This window comes from Dipodomys ordii, unplaced genomic scaffold (genome assembly GCF_000151885.1).
Source record: "Dipodomys ordii isolate 6190 unplaced genomic scaffold, Dord_2.0 Scaffold4, whole genome shotgun sequence".
NCBI classification, from domain to species: domain Eukaryota; kingdom Metazoa; phylum Chordata; class Mammalia; order Rodentia; family Heteromyidae; genus Dipodomys; species Dipodomys ordii.
In genome coordinates this window covers 20,058,694-20,080,187 of record NW_012267220.1, presented here as the reverse complement: position 1 = coordinate 20,080,187, position 21,494 = coordinate 20,058,694, and the positions used below count along the sequence as shown (strand labels likewise).

Here is a 21,494-nt window from a genome sequence, read left to right as displayed (position 1 = left end):
CACACACACACACATACATACATATGTACATACACACAAAATAGCCAAAAGATAATTCAGTTCTGATCTGTGGTTTAATTTTAACTTATAAGAATGTCTTGATTCAAAAATTTCTATGTTAAACTTTGAATTTGATCCTGAGCAGATTCAGTATAATGAATCCTATAATATAATCAATTGTACTTTTATAATCTAGCATCATTAACACCTAAGGAGTTTTTGCTACTAATTGGAGGATCATTATTCTGAATTTCTTCCAAGTTTTTGAAGTATTACTTAAGGTGCTTGACACTGTAAATCTTCTTCTGGTACTTCATTTACTTCCTATTTGACCACAGAGAAAATCAAGGGTTGGCAAGTATTCCTCAAGATTAGATGCTAGTAAGTGACAGGCCATTGTTTCTGGTGGCAAAACTGTCTTAATTAATGTTTGCTACACTGTCACCATAAATTACGATAATTAAAGAAGATTCAGAGGATCTATTCCAATTGTACTCACCCAAAGAATTATCTCAAACTTACTAATCTTTTTTTTTTTTAAGTCAACTGTAGCTATCTGATTTTGGTCAGTTGTGTGTTCTGATTAGTTAGGTTTCCACATATAGGTTTCATTGTTTAAAATCAATCAAGAGCAATGAGCAGTTACATTTCACATAGGTAGTTTTTGCTATTTACTCATGCTGGAAGCATCTTACATCTTTTTCACATCAATGCATATTTTTCTATATAAGCAAAAATGTTGCTCTGTCAAGTTTGGGAACTATAATAAAATTGGCTAAATAATTTCCTTCTCTACAGGATTTATCAGATTTTAATATTTGAGTATTTGTTTTGCCTTCCTAAAAGAAACTATAGTGATGATATTTTGCAAAGTAGTTGGGAGATCTAGTGATTTATGGAACCACTTCAGAAAATGGCTAGTCTCAAATGTTTAGAGATAAAGATAATTACTGTGATTGAACTAACAAGAAAAGTTAGGTCTTCCTAATCTCTGTTTTAAAGAATTTTATACTTCTCTGTGAAATCTTAAATGGTAATACATTTAGAAAGTAGGACCATTCCCTTTATACATCCTTCTTAGTAGAGTGGTCCCAAAGAACTAGAACAGTATCACACTTTCGATTTTGTGCCTAGAATAACAGCTAGAGATTGCAGTCTCTTTCTAGGGCTGTCTAAGACTTCATATGAGAGAAGTTTCTAAAGAGAACACTGAACTTTTCAAGGAAATATTTTGTACTATTTGCTTATATTTTATGTAGGATGCTTTTATTTGGTGCCTATTGTTTCACATTTTCATAAGAATTTTGACTAATGTCATTATGTCTGAGTTGTATCCTAAGTATTGCTTGTGTATTGTGTTTTTTATTAGACACTCCTAAAACAAAGTTTAAAGGATTTCTATCGTTATGAAAACTGCAAGAAGCAAAAATTTCTGAGAGTGGAAGCAGGTCTGAAGCCAGAATATGTAGAAAATGAAGGAAAGAGTGAAAAGTTTTGAAATTTATATATATTTTTTGAACTGGATTCTTAACAAAGATAAAATGCATCTTCTCACCGCAATGTTAAATACGATCAAGTTGAGCCTTTACCCTGTTTCCTGAACTTTCTGCACTTTTTCATTCCCTCAAGTATACAGGTACTTCCAATGACTCATATGAGAATGTATTTTAATTTTTTTATTTATTTATTAGAGATTTATTTTATTTCAAGTATAAAGTATGACCCATAGACCACCTAACATGAGCAACACGTTTTCTTTTGCTTTGGACAATAAGCTTATTTTCAGAAAATAAATACTGTTTTCAGATTTGTCTTTGGACCCTTGAAATTTTTAATAATTGCCTGTCATTTATTAGTTGAAATGATTTTGAAAACAAATAGAATTAAGCTATTAAATAATATGATGGTTTACATTGTACTTTTAACTTTTAAGAGTACTGAAGTAACATTGTTTGACTGGTGTAGATTCATTTTGTTTTTGTTTTGTTTTATTTTTTGGTTTTTGTCTTGTTTTTGTGTATTTACCAAAGTCAACAGGATTTCTGGTCCTTTTTAATGTAGAAAGAAATGTGAAATGTAGGCTAAGTAAAGACATATCTTGACAGTTAGGAGGGACAGTTGTAACAAGACTCATTGTTACTATTTTAAATACAGTATTGTTCCTGAATGTAGTGGTATGTATTAATAGCACTAAGTAGTACCTTGAAGCTCTGTAATTTTTTGCAAATTGTTAATATATATTCATAGCATCAAAGTGTGCTATAAAGACTAAAATAATCCAGAAGACTGATGTATATTTCAGCAGAAGATAATATTTTGTTTCTTGCAGAAGGACCATGTACAAAAGTGACACAAATACCTAGTAATAATGGATAACTTAAATATAATGCATCATTTCAAAATAATATATCTTACAAGTGAAAATAAAACTTTGTATTGAAAAAACCCACAGTCACATTGAGAAATAATGTACAAGTACTTCATAAATTAATATAAATTTAAACTATTTAAGAACAATACAATGAATTTAAGTTAGTATATTTATATATTGCATGTGGACTATAAGTTCATATATCTTCCTTTTTAAGACATATTTAATGTAAGTTATATACACTCCACTTGATCTTGCTTTTGCATATGAAAATAGGAAGCACTTTGTTTTTATAAGTTATTAAATGTGAAATTGGCCTTCATCAGTTTGTTTATAAAAGTAATGTTATTTCCAAAATGTCATTACCAATGATTTGTGTTTGTTATACTTTTTCTTTTTAGTCATTCTTTTTTTGGATATTATTTATTATGTCAATATGAAAGCATAGATTCATAAGTTTAAGAATACCACATAGTATAATTTAACTTCACCTGTTTTGAATGTTGAGTCAATTGATTGTCTAAATGCAGATGCCTGTTTACTTATGTATCATATCTCAGGTCTTTGTTGTTTATACTGAATGTTGTCAATGTTTGGTTTGCCAAGTAATTGAAAAAATACATTTCAGTCTGGCTGCAAATTATATTCTCACACACACATTAATCTCACAGATTAAAAATTGAATTAGTCATTCTGAAGTCCTTCAGAATGCTGTCATTCTCTCAATCCATTCTCTGTCATTATTACTTATATAATCATTCTTTATTGTATATTGAAATGAATAGGTGAATGTGTTTATAAGGCTGAAAGATAATATAAAATGAGAATGAATATCATATTCTAATTAATTAAAATATAAAAAATAGTAAAATATACTGATCCTCTTCATAATATCACTCTTCAACTTTTTCATATAAATTCAGTGGTAAAAAAAATCTTAATGTTGTTTACATTATTTTAAATATATATAAATGTTGTAGTACCTCTATGCTATTATTTTCAGTTTGCCTTCTACAAACTATAATTTGCAAAAGATAAGCTATCCATAAAATTTTAGTATTATATTTTTACAAAAATCCTGTGTAATAAGCATATATGGTACTAATAAATTCATTTAACCTAAATCACAATTAATTATCATTATAAGTTATAACTATAAAACTATATGTCTTCAAGTCTTATCTTAAAATAAATAGAGTTGCCCTTGAATCAAGAAACATTGTACTTTGTTTCTATTCTCCTTTTTTCTTTATTTTTTTTCTGTATGGTGTACGGAGCCAGCATACTGGGCAAGCGGTCTACCAATGGGGCCACACTTTCAGCTCTTTTGTTTGTTTTGGTTTTTTATTTTGATTTTCAGTGAGGGTCTCATTAGCTTTTGCCTGGAATGGCCTTCAACCTACAGGTTTATTGTTTCTACCAGTAGCTGAGATTATAGGCATGTTACCATGGCTCCCATCTGTACTTTGCTGTTCAATATATCTGTGGACTAAGGGCTTTCTGAAAATATCACCTTTAAACTTCAGAAATATTCATGAATTAACATTGATCTTGTACACTCTTCTATGGCAGTTGCACACCAGAGAAATTTACCCCACAAACACCTTTGCAGGTAAAAAATTAGTGTCTTATAGCCTCTTGATGAACCTTAGAGGAATCCCAGTAATATAGATCTGTGGTTAACACTAGAAAGCTTTGCAGAAAGTTTACATGTAACTTAATGGATTATCAATTTTACTTCCCAGCCCTTACTATTTAAATGGTTTATAATAATAATAATGACTTTTGGTAGCACTGAGGTTTAAGTCTCAGGAGCTAAAAACTTGCTCAGCCTGCTTGATCAGTTGATGCCCTACTACTTGAACCATGCCTCTAGCCTTGCTTTTTGCTGGTTATTTTGTATAAGAGTCTCACAGACTTTTCTGCCCTACTTGGATTCAAACTTCAATCCTCCAGATTTCAGCCTCCTAAGTAGCATGAAGCCACCAGCACCTAACTAGCCACTAGCACCTGACTAGCATTTCAACTTTCTTAGTAACTCAATGTCACCCCCTGTACTATGTGAAATATATTTATAATAAATCCTCTGTATCACAATATTTTTGTAGTGCATCTTAGGAGTAGACCTATATTGTAACTATATGCACATAAATATACAGTGCTCAGTTAAAAGTAAAAACATTGTTATATAGTTTGTTCTGGGAAGGATAAATTTTGCCAAACATTGTGAGAGAAAAGAGGGACAGGTGATAGTAAGAAATAGAATAGAAAAAACTAATATCATGGAAAAGTGATTCAAATAATACTTTTTCCCCCACTAGGATTGAGTAGATAGGAAAATAAATGCAAATATAAATCAAAATGATAATATTTCCTTTCATATTCCATCATACAAACATAGTTTTATAGTATATAGTGTTGGTAGTACATGGGGAAATTTAGTCCTCTCAACATTGGTAAGGCTACAAGTTACAATGTGATTGAAGGACAATACAAAACTACATCAAATCATTAACCAAGAATTTTAATTATGGGATTATACTATCCCAATACATCTATAATTCTTCATGTTGATGAGTATTACTTCATGAAATATGCTAAAATGAAAAGGTGGGAGTTTTATTTATGGGTTGACATGATGTGATCTGCAATATATTTTTTATGAGAGCAGAATATGCTATACAAAATGTGTGTCCTGCTACTGTTTATGTTCATAGCATACCTTCACTGCATAGAACAATACTTTGATTTTGATAAAGTTCTATGGACCTATTTTTTACAAGCCAACAATCTAAAACCTTACTTTAAAATCACTATGTCTTTTCTTTTTTCCATCTCTCCCTTAACTTTGTACCATATAAACAATGGCTTGCTTCCTGCTGACTGATTCAAAGTTTGGCTCCTATTTTTGTTCAGAAAAGAGATCTTGAATCTCCTTGTGCCAGTGCAGTCTGCTCTCTGTGAGTAGAATATCTCTTGTTCACCCTCTGAAGTGTGGGAGAGGAAAGGAGAAAGCTGCAGGGAGGTACCTGAAACGTGAGTGTGAGCTAATGAACAGAATGTCAGTACACGTGGTGTGCAGTGCAACTTTCAGGTGTTCCAGAGCTCCTTTTGAAAGCTTTTGGGAAGTCTTCAGTGGGGATTTTCTTCGTTCAGGAAATCATTCTGTTACCAGTATTTTTAAGTTCGGTTTGGTTTTGTTAAATTATCTGTTTGTAAGACATAAAAAGTTTGTCCCTGTACTCATTTATTTGCTTGCCCTCAAAAAAGAAAGCTTTACCTAAAAAAAAAAAAAAGTCCTTTTTCTATCTTGTTAGTACTGTTTCAATGAGTAGGAAAATAAACATTTGTTCAAAACAACATACAGAATGTAGCATGTGTAGGGAAGTACCCAAAGGAATTCAATGGGGTTGCCTTGAAGGAAGGGACCCTAGTTATAGTTAATGAACTGTTACTGAACTTTTTGAATGTTTTTAGCTTGAGTTTACTTTTTTCAAGAAAAGCACATTGTTTTTTAACTTGGGATTTCAGTTTAATAAAAGGGGGAATAAACATAAAGGTCGTAAGTTGGATGGATTTGTCACCAAATCTAGAGTTACTTCATATAGAAAGAGACAATTCTAAGGAAATAAAAGCGAAGTAAAATGACATATGTAATTTTATGAAACTACCACAAAGGTTAAACTTAGTAGCTCTGGAAAAGGAATGGAGTAAACATAGGTGGAAATAGTTACTGGACTGAAGGACCTGAGGATGGCCGCCATTTTCTATGCAGAACATAGGCTGGGTCACATTTACCATGAGACAGCCGAACTTGGTTCTTAATCTAATTTAGTATGGCAGTTCCTATCTGCATACTTCAAACAAGTAGCTCAAAGCAAGCAAGTAGATGAATCAACTAGCTTAAAAGTAAGCAGATTAGTCTGGTACTAGGTTTTAAGCTGAGGTAAAATGAGAGTTTAGAACAGAATGAAGGACAATAAATTTCATTCTGTGCCATATATTGCCTTAGCAAGCTGTAGTTATTATAAGAGTTAAAAGTTCAAGCTGAAAACTCTACAGAAAGGCACCTTGAAAATCTATACTTTTTTTTATGTCATTGCTCTTTGGTGCTAAGAAGTTCTCAAGAAAGTGAGTATCTCATGTACCATTTGTGCTATAATATTTAATTACAGTGAGTGTACAGAAGATTAGCTGTCTCAAAGATTCTTTTGAAATCAGATTGCACATCAAAACTGCATTGTGCCTGCTAAGTAAGCAAATTTAAGAAAGAAAAGAAGGTGATGTCAAGATGTATTGCAAAATGAACATATAAAGGAATAGGATTTGCTAGGTGTTCAGCCTATTAAAGCATAGCAAATGTCAGCACTCATTTTGTCAACTAAATATACTTTTTTCCCCAAATTAACAAAGATTCAGCCCATGCAAAGTATACTTTAGTTAGTGTTTAGACTAAGAACTAAATGAAGCAACAAGAAAATAATGAATTATACTAACAATTTCTTATATTGATTGATATAGTACCTGCTAAATAAGTATTTTGTTTAGATAAAGATAATTATCCAGGTAGTTATTTAGATAAAGGCACTTGTTGCCCTTTATTTTTGTTACTTGATTGTAAAATTAACATTTGTGCTTTTGCTCCCAGGTACTTGAGGTTTTAGAAGCTGATTTTTTTTTATTGTGAAAAAACTGTACAGAGGGGTTACATTAGAAGCTGATTTTTATTTCTGCTCTATAATAACTAGGTCCCCAAATGTAACAGACATTGAAGCATTTCTCCTCGCTAGAGAATTTTCCCTTCAAAAAATAAAATGGATAAGTAATTTAAAAAAAAAAACAACTCAGAAACAGCAAAACAAAAGCTGATCTTCAAGTGGCCAAGGATGGTGACTTGGAACTTGAGGCCAGCTATAGCCATCTATAGAGTAGGTCCTGGGGCAACGCAATACAGTTTACAAGTAGTTGGAGTTACAGTGGTAGGTAGCCTGCAGGCTGTGTTTCAAAACTAAGGATAGGGGAGAAGTTGTGCTTTAAAACCAGTAACAAGATTCATCCTCTCAGGTTTTTTGTACCAGTCCTGGGGTTTGAACCCAGGGCCTGGGCTCTGTCCCTGACCTTTTTTTATTTTTTTCTCAAGACTAGAGTGACTTGAGTCATGCTTCACTTCCATTTTGGGGTTTTTGGTTTGGTGCTTAGGAAATGAGAGTCTAATGGATTTTGCTGCCTGGTCTTCAAACCATGATCCTCAGATCTCAGCCTCCTGAATCGCTAGGATTATAGGTTTGGGCCACCGATGCCTGGCTATTGAGTTAAAAACCTTTAAAGAGGTCTTGAAGGGTTCTGAAGTTCATGTGCACATGCACACACATGAACAGCAGAAACGAAATCATCTATGACTTATAGATGATAGTCAAGTATAACCTTCCCCCACCTTTTCTTTTTTGGAGTAGGAGGGATCAAACCGAGGGCCTCATACATCCTAGACAACCCCTCTACCACTGAGCTATGTTCCTTGTCCCAAGCATGGCATTTTAATAACTAGAAAAAACAGAGAAGGCCAGCCATTATGAATCAGAACCAATATCTGCGATGATTTGGATCCTGAGAATGTAGATGTTGTAACTAAATATAAACCATGAACTTGCACAAATGGATACATAACTACAGAGACTAAACAAGCTTATTAGAATTTCTGAACGTAATTTTAATTGCTAAAATTAAAATCTCACTGGAGAGTTTTGGCTTCAGATATGACTGAGTAATTGGTATTACACCTTGTACCCTTCTACCACAAACAACCAGAGCATTGTACAACACACAATTTAGGATTTTGATCTCTGTTTGTTTAAAAGAAAGGAAAACCATGTGGTTCTAACATTCTGGCTTTCTGCCTTGGATCATATTCTAAACTGTGTTACAAGGAAACAGAGCAAACAGCAAGTTTTGTGGGATGGCAGAACTGAAATCAGATTTAAGGGTAACTCAGGTGGCTACAATATATGCTAAAGTTCCAGAGAAGGGAGCTGTACAGGAAATCACCAGGGGTCTATGAATAATTCTTCCAATTCAAAACTGCTTATAAGCAGAGCAAGACTCCCTGAGGCATGATACAAAGTACCACAATGATATAAACAGAGAAGTTTAAAATAAAAGATTATTGGGATAATGATGAACTGACTCCTGAGTTTGAAGAAAAGACTAACAAGTAAAAATTACCAGTAGGACTTAGAGCTCTGAGCTAGAGCTTTCCCATACTTTGCATCTGAGATTTACATTTCTCTGGGAAAGCTACCGCTCTGATGCATTGGATAGTTGGATAATCACTGAGTGGGACTTGATGGAGGTCCATGGCATGGCAGGAAGACCATCACAGAGGCCATCAAAATCCTCAGTCTCAGAACTCAGAGCCACCACCAGCTGCTGTCAGCTACTAGAACTGAGGTGTGGAGATGCAGCCCTGTGCAGGAGCCCAACTCAGTTTTAGGGTGGCTTTGGGATTATCAAGCTGAAACAAAGCACAAAGTCACGTGTGAAGGTCACTTCTAGCAACTTGCGTATAACTTTTTGTTGAAAAAAGAAAGAGGGAAAATGTCAGCATATGTACATACACGAGCATACACCTCTGAGGGGCAGAGAACATGCACAACAGCTACATTCTTTTTTTTCTGCCGAGATTGTTATCACTTATTTTCTTCTCATTTATCTTCTCCACATTCATCCAGAGCTGCAGCCGAAGATCCTTTATCTGGTAGAGTGATTCAGATCTTCATAATTGAAATATACCGGTCTTCAACTATCCTGCCAGGTTTGGATTGTTGTAGTTTAACACTACCTTTTCCTATCCCCAGACAGCCTCCTGGATTCCATCATTCTTGTTTTTGGCGCAGTTAGGAGGGACCAGTCATTCCATACAGAAAAGCAACCTGTCTTTCTTCATGTTGTGTAGCGCAGGGATTCCAAAATAACTTAAGTAGGAATAAATTTTTTTCCAATTCAAGGGAATCATTGTTCTGCCACTTAGTGGAACCATGCTCCTTTTATCTCCAAACTGGCAAAGCTCAAAAATTGCCATATGGAGACGCAAATATTCTGCAAGCAGTTTATTAGATACCGCTGTGACTGTGACTAAATTGCTGCCCCCTGCCAATCGTAGATTGAAATTTAATTGCCAATATGATCATATTGAGATATGGGGTCTTTAGGAAATGATTGAGTCATGAGCATAGAGCCTTCATGGGTGAGACTGTATTTCTTATAAAAGAGACACCAAGGAATACTCCATCTGCCATGCGAGGACCTAGCAGGAAGTCACCACTTTACAAGCAGAGAGAAGGTCTTCATCAGACACTGAACCTGTTAGCACTTTGATCTGGTATTTTCCAGCCCCTGAAATTGTGAAAAATAAGTTTTTGATGCTTCTAAATTACCCAGTCATAGATAAATGAATGCACCACATATAATCATTTGTAAACCTAAAGAGAACAAAAAAGCTGACCTTAAAGTGTTTAGACCCTTGGAGCAATACAATCATTTGCTTTTGTCTTCCTGCTGTGAGCTGGGGGGTCCCCTGTTGGACTTGATTTCCCCAGAAAATCAGTTTCACCCTGTGGCAGCTTGGTGAATCAACCCTGCAGGTGGCAAGGGGCAGCAATCAGACCCCTGCGGGGAACGTGCATCCTTGCAAAGGTCCACACTCACCTTGAAAGCATCTCTTTGTCCTAAGGGGCCATTCCCTCAGCTGCTTTTCCTTCTTCCAGCCTTCCAGAGTCAGACTTGTGGATGCCTCTCTTGGAGTACCCCTCAGTACCCTATCCATAAGAATTATTCACATTCAGACATCCCATCTAGGAGCTAAAGGTTCACATATTTGCCTCAAAAAAAAATGTTAGTGTGCAACAAATATAAAAATGAACAGTAAAAGTCACAGTGGTGACTTTATTTTAAAAGGACATATGAAAGAGGAGTGTTTAGGGGAACAGTGGGAGGGGAAAGGTGGGAATGTAAGGGTCATGAAGGGATGAACATGGTCAAAATATATTATGTACATGCATGGAAATGTCATAATGAAGCACACTAAAATTTGTAAAAAAGGAGAGTGGAGTAGAGGGGTGGGCTTGATCGAAGTGCAATGTATGCATCTATGGGAATGAATGCCACCAAGAAATACCCTTGTACACTAATAAAAAATAAAACTATAAACTTAAAAACTATTTAAATAGCAACTATAAAGCATGCTCTTTTAAACAGCTATTCAAATTTCATTTTGCCCCCAAATTTATTTTTTTTGGGGGGGGGTCCGGTCGTGGGGCCTGAACTCTGGGCCTGGGCACTGTCCCTCAGCTCTTTAGCTCAAGGCTAGCACTCTAACATTGGAGCCACAGCGCCACTTCCAGCTTTTATTCTTTTTGCTTATGTGGTGCTGATGAATCGAACCCAGGGCCTCAGGCATGCAAGGCAAGCACTCTACCGCTGAGCCACCTGCTCAGCCCCATTGCCCCCAAATTTATATATGCTATTCTTTCCTGAGACAGGGAAATTCAGGTTAGGGTGCTAGTTTCTGGGTTTGGAGAAGTGTGGGATGGTAAGAGGGAGAGAAAGGAATTAATGTGCAGTGCTACTTGGAAGTAGATATTGGTTTGCTCAAATTTTTAATGAAAGAACCCTATAGAATGTAAATTTATAACAAATGACTAATAGCAAGATCTTATAACTTTTGTAAACTTTTGTATGTGGTAGAAACTATTTTGGTTGAAAGAGAACTTTAAATATGTTTTAGTTGTTACAGTGGAACTGTGAGCCTGGGCACACAACAGTACCAGGTCAGCTTGCGCAGGCACAAGGAAGAAGCAAGTGGAGAATGACGGCTAGAGAATAAAAGAAAAGCACAAACTAATAAATGATGTCAACCTTGACCATATGCAATCCTGGGAAGAACAATGGTCACTTTCATTTTCCTAAGTATACACATGACCATCTTCAATACTAGAGGAATGAGGAACAATTGTTTAAAAATCACTGAAGTGATCCTACCTCCCAGTAATGTATTATTATACCATGTGTTTCCAGATAGTCATATTCATTCATGACCATTATAATTAGCACTTTTCAAAAGCAAATTGTCTGAGGATTTTTTTAAAATTCCATTTCCTGGTACCAATTTCTCATTAAGATGATTCATGAAATATTTCAATTAGATTCCTATGGTAATTTCAAATACCAATTACCTTGCTAGCTTTCAGCCAAATGAATGAGTCAGTATATCATTCAGACAGGTGTAGACTTGCATAATTATAAAGTTAAATGATCCTCAGAGAGAACTGAAAAAGTGGGCAAGGTCTCAAAGCAGCATCTGAAAAGGAATGGCAAATTGAAAGTGTACGTGAACAGGTGAACTATAATTAGCCTCTCCATCCAACATAGCAGGATGCTTAAGTGTGGGCTCTGGAGTTCAATTCTTGCTTCTATCATTAACCAGCCTGGTAGCTTAGCAAAGTTCCTATGCTTGACATCCTCAGCATTTTCCTGTGTAGGAGGAGATCTAACAACTGCCAGATCTAGATGGACTGAGAACCAAATGGGATATTGCCTATTAAGCACCAGGCTTTGACTATAGTAAACACCCAATGCACAATAGTTACTACTATTCCTAAAATACTAAGCATTCATTTAGAATCAACTTACTGATAAGCAATAACTAGTTCTATTTCTTAGCTTATATCTGAGGATTATGGAAAATACACCATTTCCCTAAAGTCACATCCTGTTAAGTATAAAAGTAGTATTCAGAATCAGATTTGTCAAACTGCTAAGCCAAGCTCTTAACTTTTGTTAAGAGTTGTTAAGTTTGTTAGTTAAGTTGTTTAGAGATTTTTTTAATTTTGTTAATAAGTCGCTTACTGCATGAAAGTTCATACTGCAATGCAAGAATGCTTCCAAATGAGCATCTAGTGGCTCATGCCTGTAATCCTAACAACTCAAGAAACTGACAGCTGAGGATCCCAGTTTGAAGCCAGCCAGGGCACACAAATCTGAGAGACTCTTCTCTCCAACAAACCTACAAAAGGCCAGAAAGTTAAGGGAAACTTAAATGCTGAATTACTAGCTTCCAGCAAAGACACTGAGCAAGAACATGAGGCCCCGAATTCAAGCTTGAGACTGGCAAACAAAAGCAAACAATAACAACAACAACAGAACCCCCACAAACAATCAGTTCCTAGAAGAGGAGCTGCTGAGAGGCTATGGTTTGTTGGGACATTTAGAATTTCAAGTAAATGCTGGAGAGCTGGAGTCGATAACGGAGGAGGCACTGGGGAAAGAAAGTATATCAGGACAGAATACTGGGTTGACAGCACGTCAAGATGTTAGGCTGCCTGGGGGACATCCATTTCATCATCCTGGTGAGCTGACTTCTGAAGAGTCTCTTGTCTACAAAGATATGAGGACAATACTGCAAAGGAAGATTATCAACAGGAAATTAGTGCCCACCTTTCCCTTGTTCCTATCTTGCTAACTTTTTTTTTTTATTAATCCTCTGTTCCTTTTTTCCTTTCATTCTCTTCCTCTTTGTTCTCCCTATATCATGCGCTGGCTCTTTCCATGTGATGCTTTGCTGTGGTGATACTTTACTGTGATTAATTTTATTTGTTTTGGTTTTTTTTGTTTTTGGGTCCGGTCATAGGGCCTGAACTCTGGGCCTGGGCACTGTCCCTCAGCTCTTCAGCTCAAGGCTAGCGCTCTACCACTTGAGCCACAGCGCCACTTCCGGCTTTTTTCTTTTTGCTTATGTGGTGCTGAGGAATTGAACCCAGGGTCTCAGGCATGCAAGGCAAGCGCTCTACCACTGAGCCACCTTCCCAGCCCTGTGATTAATTTTAAAGTTGGAGTACTTGACTAAGTGCCTCAGAGTTGAACCTCATTAGACAAATGCTACACATATAGCAAAATTGAAATGCGATAAAGCTATTAGTGCGCATGCTAATATGAATACTATTTCAACTGTGAAAAAGGTCACAGAAAGATCCAATGGGAAAACAAAAAATAAAATAAGGATCATTCTAATTCTTGAAATCACGAGAGGTTTTTGTCTTTTTGTTTTCCAAATTTCAACTGTGAAAAAGGTACATAGAAAGATCCAATGGGAAAACAAAAAAAAAATAAGGATCATTCTAATTCTTGAAATTGCGAAAGGTTTTTGTCTTTTTGTTTCCAAATTTTCAGTTATATAGCGATTAAGTATTATTCTGCTACATATAATTCTGTTATGGTTTTTTAAAATTTAAAGTAGATAATAAAAGATGATTGTGGCTTTCTAAATAAAGATTCAGTAGGCACTTGTGTATTTTTTTCTATTAGCACAAACTAGACTGCATTCAGATTAGATAGGCTAGGGGGTTATATCTGTAATGAAAGAAGCTTTGGCATACTTCAAGGTGGTAATTGAGAAGAATGTAGTTAATACCTGGGAAGTAAGGGCACCATCTTGGCACTTCCAACTGAGGTCAAAGGAACAAAGGAAAGTAGTGGCTGTATGTTATAACAATCCCTGTGTCATTATTTTGACCACCAATCCTCTGCCTGCCTTCTACAGAGTGAACCAGCCAGGGTCCAGAGTGCAAAAGAGTCCTTTGAAAGGGATTGGAAAAGATGGGCATCCCTAACCTAAAGAAAAGTAGAGGATAAATCAAGAAGAGCAAATGGGAATATTCAGTGCAGGATTATTTACAATAGCTAGAGGATGTTCTGCTTTCCTAAGAAGATTCCAAAACCATTGCATATAATTTGCACCTTTATACTATAAGCAACATTTGAGGAATATATGTTGGCATTAAAATGTTCATGTATGTAGGCACCCATAACTCACATGTGTAGCTAACCTGTGTAGCTAACATGTGTAGCTCGAGTACTAGCTTTGAGCACAAAAGCTCAGAAAGAGTGCCCAGGCCCCGAGCTCAAGCCCCAAGACTGATGTATGTACACACACACACACACACACACACACACACACACACACATATACACAAATGCTACAATGCTCTTAAGTAATGCTTCCACTTTCTAGGCTAGATTTTTTGCCATATCATATTTCGTATCCTAGATATATTTGATACGTTAAATAACATCTCCTTTGTAACATGAAGGAGTTGGACACAGAAATGCTACAGCTCTATAATTCAGAGCTCAACAAATCAACACGAAATAAAAGAGTGAGCTATTAAGCACCCGAAGGAATATCTGAAACATAAAATTCCAAACGAAAACTTAGGGTATTTATGTATAGTGATACATGCCTGTAATCCCAGCCACTCAGAAGGTATAGGTAGGAAGACAGAGGGCCAAAGCCTTCACAGAGAAACAGCTCAAGACTTTATCGGCAGAACAGACTAAGAGCAAATTATGTGCAAGGGCTTGAATAATAAAAGTACTGGCCTTGAAAGTGCAAGGTCCTGAGTTCAATCTTCAATATAAAAACAAAAGAAGAAAACATAAATTATGACCTTAGTGACATCTGAATGGGCTGGGCTGGGTGGACTCTTGTGAAGTAGAAAGGATTAACCATCCCCACCTCTCACTTTCACGTCTCTTTTGTGCACGTGACTTCGAAGTTGTATTCTCATGGAAGTTATGGTTAGAGATAGATGTGGCAGCCAGAGAGTTTAGTGTTTCCATGGTTGACGGTAAGCCCTGGGGATTATCATGGCCCATTCCCTTCTGAGGCCCTGCCCCCTGGATTTCTTTTCTGTAGACTCCAAAACCTACAAAACAGTCTGTTCTTTCCCGCCCAGCCTTTATCCAATTGTTCCTGGGGCCTTTCCTGGCTTTTACCTCTTCTTCTCCATCTTCTTTAACATTGGTGTCAGTTCACGACTTCATTTGTCCTTCAACTGGACAAGAGTCTTCATATTCTTTTCTTCTGTCTTTCTACTGTGTTTTTTGGAATTCTCTTTCTTACTTGAATTTGTCATCTCATCCCCCTACTTACAGTTGTTTGAAAGCTCTAATGACTGTTGGATATAATTCAAATTCCTTTCAATAGGCACACAAGACCTTTTGTGTCTTGTTTTAATCAGCAGGTATCTCCTTCGTTTTGTGAATGTTCTCTTTTCTAAGCTCCCTTGTGATGATCCTGCTTAGTCTTAAATTATTTCTTATCTTCTTTTTGGTTTGCTTTATACACAGGGCACTGGCCTCCACAAACTATTTTTTTAATAGACTCCCTTCCAGCTGGCTTCCAGGTAAACTTCTCCCCCTACTTCTCCCCCCCCCCCGCACCATCCTGTTCCATTTCTCTTTCTTGATCCTTCCCTTTCTCCTTTGTCCTCTGTATTCCCCTTCTTTCCTACCTTCCTCCCTCTTCTCTCAAGTATTCTATTCATCGGTTGCTGACCCATGGTTAGCATGGTCCCAGCATTCACAAAGTTCCTCAGTAGTTCGAGCTCATTCTGCTGCTTTTTCCTCTCTATCCACACTCAGGTGGCAGTCACTTTCTACAGCTCTCCATCATCCTCTGTCTTGCTCATCTCACCCTGGCTGCTCTTCCAACTGTTCCAAAAATCTTTGAATGTAATTTTCATTATTAACTTCTTCCCAGGAAAATGTCTGAGTCTTGCTCTTCTGATCAGACCTTAACTGACATGCTACCTTTTGCTCAAGGACAGAAGGAATCTTCTATGAAAGGAAACCATCCCTTCATTTCTCCATGATGCAAACTTTGACTTAACGTTTAGGCTTAATATGAACTCCACATTTCCTCTGAAGCCTTCCTGACTGCTCCAGCCACATCCAGTCCCTTCCCATTGCTGCCAAGACATTTGCTGGATCACTAGTGTGTGCTCTAATTTTATCATTGAAATGTTTGAACATTGGTTTTATTGATAATCCAGAAACTCCTTGAAGCTATAGACCACTTTTTTCTGTGTTTGATTTAAAAGTTGAGCATTTTCTAGTACCTGGGAACACAGAAACCAATCAGCACATAATACACTATTTTAAAAAGCCTTAATTATCTTTAAAGGAACCTTAATAATTTCATGATTTCTTAAAATTTGTAAATGGATACTTCAGGTATTGCCTGGTAATGATAATTATGACTGACCTTTTTATCACAAATTAATAACTGACTCAATCCAGATCTATAATTCTAGTGTTAGAGATGGTATAATTCATTGCCTTGCTTACTGTATGCTCTACCACTACAAATCTGAGTCAACATGCCTTTTTGTTGTTGTTGTTAAATGTCATTATTAAATACTCATTTTTAAAATTCTGCTGGCTCTCTTTGAAAGACAAAGACAAAAGCTTTGGTTAGATATTTTTCCTCTACAATTATAAATTGGAATGCCAGCTTGAATTGTATTTATGTCTTTGACAACAGAAAATACTAAATATTAACACTAAACAGTATAAAATTATTTGATTTATTGATTGATTTATTCATGCATCCATTCTTTCTTGGAAATAATAATGATTATTTTTGTGTTTTTTTCGATCGTGGGACTTGAGCTCTGGGCCTGGGAGCTGTCCCTCAGCTCTTCAGCTCAAAGCTAACACTCTACCACTTGAGCCACAGCACTACTGGTTTTCTAGTGATTTATTGAAGATAAGAGTCTCATGGACTTTCTTGCCCAGGCTGGCTTTGAACCACAATCCTCAGATCTTAGCCTCCTGAGTAGCTAGGATTACAGGCATTTGGCTTGGAAATAATTATTAAAATTAAACATCTTTCTGATCATTTTCACTTCTTTCTTTTCTCCATCCCTTCTTCCCTCATCCTTTCCCCCCTCCATCTCTCCCTCCTACCTCACTTTTTTTTTTTCAGGAAAAATTGTTGAACCAGAGCTAGTGTGAATTTGTACAGACCATTGGGCAGGACACATGAATTCCACTTCCTCACACAATCTGCCAACAAGAAAACTAGACATGACTAATCTAGCTTAGAACTTGACAGAGCTAGGGCTAGCTAGGGCTAGCCTCAGTGATTACCTGCTCAACCAACAAGACAGAAAGAGTCCCAGTGGCCCCTGAATAAAAATACAGCATTCTGATCTTCAAGGCTCGAGTTTCCTAGGAATAGGGCTGTATGTCTAAGCACTGTTGGTTCAAAATCCAAATCTGATATTCAGCTTTCTTTGTTAGTATGTGAGTATACTACTATGTTCTGTTAGGTTTCTTCCTGCAAATGCTTTGCAGGTAATTTGTATACAAAACTTGGATTTTCTTTTTCTTTCTTTTTTTTATTGTGAACATACTGTACAGAGGGGTTACAGTTACATGGGCAAGATAATGAGTACATTTCCTATCAAGCATTGCAGCCTCCTCCTTTGTTTACCCTTCACATCCCTTCCCAGCCTCCCCCACCCACCCAATCTTCCCCCCCACACACACCAAAGTGTAAAGTTTGTTTTCGACATGACAACTTGTACTTCTCATTGCTGCAACAGGTCCACCTGTATCCTTATTTAAATGACTTGCAAAACTTGGATTTTAAAATCTACAGTAGTATCTCTGTGCTATTCCAATGGACTCCTTGCTCTTTAGGCTCCAAAGAGGGGAAAAAACTCCACATACAGTATCATAAGCCTAAAAATGTTTTCAACTTCCTGTGACCTTTCATTTTTGTTTATTTACAACAGGGGCAGTGTAGTTATATGGGGATTTTTATGGTTGTTGTTTTATATGTTCACAAAGTGTGTTTTGCAAATATCAAATTAGAGGAAACATCAAGGCAGATCTGTTCAACATGAAACTTTCTGCAGTGACAGAGGCATCCAGATTTTCATGGCCAGTATGATAACACTGACCACTGTGGCTGCTGAGTATTTGAAACATGCTTCTTCAAACTAAGGAACTATACCTTTTTTTAAACTAATTTTAATTTGGGTAGCCATATATGGACAGGGCCAGAGTGTAGGTCCTGAGTGTGTGTGTGTGTGTGTGTGTGTGTGTGTGTGTGTGTGTATGAGTGTCACCCAATTCCTCTATTCCTACTTCTGATGGGGCCTCAATCTCCATGAGCTGATACAGGAATCATCTAATAATTAAGACTGTGACAGTTGTAAACAGCATCATCTCTACCTGACTTGCACAGAAAATGTTTTGTTAAATGGGCACCCAAAGGATCAAAAAGAAGCCTGAAGCATCAGATGTGAGCTGGAACTGAGGAGGCTGGTAGATTGTCAGGGTGTTGTCACCAAAAACAGTCTGCCAAGGCTGCCACAGCTGGCCTGAGCACCATAAAGCACTTGCTGCCACACCACGGCATTCTGCTGTTGGTCATCCAACTCTCAGCTCTGCAGTGGCCACTTCTAACAATCTCCATTTGAATTTTTGCCATTGCATCATAACACACATATCCATACAATAGCAGCCAGTCCATGGGGAAGGAGAGATTTGCCCACCTTGGGTTCATAAACTCTACCTCTTTCCTAGTATTTAAACAAAATAAAGGTTCAGTTCATTTTCAAAGAGATGAACCTTGGTGTAAATTGTAGAGAAGAAGTAGAAACAGAAGCAGGGTGATTGACAGTACAGAAAGATTTCTATGCCTTTTAAATTTCCCATATAAGTTGATACTTTTATTAATCATTAGTCATTAAATTATATAAAAGTATATTAAAATTATATAAAATTATATGATTATATCATTTAAATTAATTACAATTATATGTAATTGATCATTAAGTTGTAATTTATAATTGCCTTGGTTAATGTTTGATGTTTAAACTGTGGGGAAAAAAAAAAGCGGTCAGGAGAGAAGCACTACCTGGTGTGTGCCTGCCATCTAGTGGCCAAATCCAATACTAGCGTAGAAATCCTCCAGGGTCCGATGATGAGGTTGGCCACAATTTTACAATTTTCATAGTGCTTTGTTCTAACCCACTATACGAGGAAGTATTCTTTGACCTTGGAGGTGACCTTTCATTCTGTACAATTGGAAACAAAACACTGTTTTTCCTTTATCAACTAAGCATTATTTCTTTCCCCTGATCTCCAAAGCTAAATCCCTTAAGAGATTTTTCTTTTACTCGGTTCTAGAAACATGCTTTGAGCATGCTGTTCTCTCACAGAATAGTTCAACCATCTACAAATGTTTTCTGAAGGGAATCCTCTTTTACCCCTCTGTCCATAGGACTGATAAAATCTGTTTAAAGAAAATAAACTGGTCACTGGTAGCTTATGCCTGTAGAGAATAGCGTTTCAAAGCCAGCTCAGGCAGGAAAGTCCATGAGACTCTTATCTCCAATAAGCTACTCCGAAAAAATCTGAAGTGATGCTATGGCTCAAGTGGTAGAGTGCTGGCCTTGAACAGAAGAAGCTCAGGAACAGAGCCTAGGCCCAGAATTCAAGCCCTAGAACAGGCAACAAACAAATAAAAATAAATAAATCAAGCAAGCAAGCTAGGTGATCATGGATTTTTACAATTATTTCAAATAAGGATGGGGTGGGGGAAGAAGTTGTGGGTAAGAATAGACTATTTCCTTCTTGTTAAGACTTAGAAAGCAGTTGGTAAGGCTCCTTACCTTATAGGTGACATCTACACAACCAATTTCTCATGTGTGTGTGTGAGTACATCCAAGATGTCTTTCCCACAGCAACACTTTTTTTTTTTCTCTAAGAACATTCCCAAAAGGAAATGACCTAATAAAGCCAATGCAGGTAGTGGGTTAGACCGCTTCCAACCAAGCCCTGGGCTTCATGAGCATGCTATTTTCTTTATTAGTACTATCCCAAAGAGTTAATGAATATTTCATCTGAATGTGGAAGTCGGAGCAGGATATGAAGCATTGTCCAGGAAAGTAAGATAGATACAAGGTTTGGGGATTGAAGAATCTGGTAGACTGGGTTGGAAGATGAAGGATTTTTTTTTCACGGAAGTAACATCATCTGATTCTAGGAGTTCTGCTCATCAGAATAGATGGAGCATTCTAGCATAGGCCTGGAAAAGATAGTTATGGTTTCCCAAGTGAGGGGGCCTCCCTTCCTTTCTTGGATATTCCCTTCCCCATCCATCTTGCCTGCCTTCCCCTTTTCTCTTCTAGAGATGTCCTTGGCCTCCTTTACTTTGGCAGACTTTCTTTTCTTTAAGCGGCCATGACCATTTTATTGTACATATACACAATTCCTGTAATTTCTTGTAATTTTTTGAATGTGTAAATTAAAGCTGGTGAGCTGAAACTTGTATTATCTCTCTCAAAAAAATAAGTCTCTAGTAAAATTTCTTCTTAATTCTCCATGATCTTCAAATTGTTTTACTGTTAATGTGTTGTATTCTGTTAACTTTCCTCTTGCAGGAGAAAAAAACAACAAAACTCTGTTTCCTAAAACAAAAACGCCCCTCCCTCTCTCATCAAAGCCTAGTAGCCTAGTGTTGTATTAGAGACTATTCTTAAAATGCTAGGCCATCTGTGTTTTTTAAAGTGAATAGCCTTAGATAAATCAATTATGCAAAGAAGTTAAAAGTATTCCACAAATATCATAAATGTAAATTAAATAATATTTTAGATGAGTGATAAGAATGTGAGAAGCACACTTAATTGATTGGAGCTGGAGACTGAACCCAGGGTTTGCCACATTCAGCAGTAACTACACCAGGGTGCCTTGCCTGAACCCTCCTGCTCTAGCTTCTCCCGATTAGAAACGTACAGTTGATTTCTATGGTGAAAGTTAAATTTTTAAAGGAAGTTCCAATTTTATACCAACCCACTCTCCAGCGTATCTGAAATGAATATTCAATGCTGAGGATAAAATAAAATGATTCACAGGGACAGAACGCCTCTCATTCCGTTGATTAAAGAGACACAGAATCCTGACTGGCACTTCCAATGCATTAAAAAAGTGTGTGTGTGTGTGTGTGTGTGTGTGTTAATGGAGAACTCACTTGTTTAATCAAGTCAATGAAAGATAACAAAGAGCTTAATTCCTCCCAATGACTGTCAATCGGCACTTTACACACAGATAGGAAATAATTCCAATATGGTTACTGTGTGGGGTAAATATACATATTCACCGATGTTCAGTAAAATGGTGCTCATTGTATGTATCCATTACATATATAATTCGAATACCCGCCATCCATTTCCCTGTTTCCATATGGAATAGAATGAGTTTGTAAACAGATGAACCA

General features: G+C 36.7%; 1 protein-coding gene across 1 annotated transcript in view; it reads left to right on the top strand.

Annotated features, from left to right (window-relative positions):
- Positions 1 to 1,964, top strand: part of Micu3 (mitochondrial calcium uptake family, member 3) — a 68,689-nt gene extending 66,725 nt beyond the window's left edge. The window contains exon 14 of the mRNA XM_013024075.1: positions 1,370 to 1,964. The gene's annotated coding sequence lies outside the window, so the exon portion shown is untranslated. The remainder of the gene's footprint in view (positions 1 to 1,369) is intronic.
- Positions 1,965 to 21,494: the final 19,530 nt, after the last annotated feature.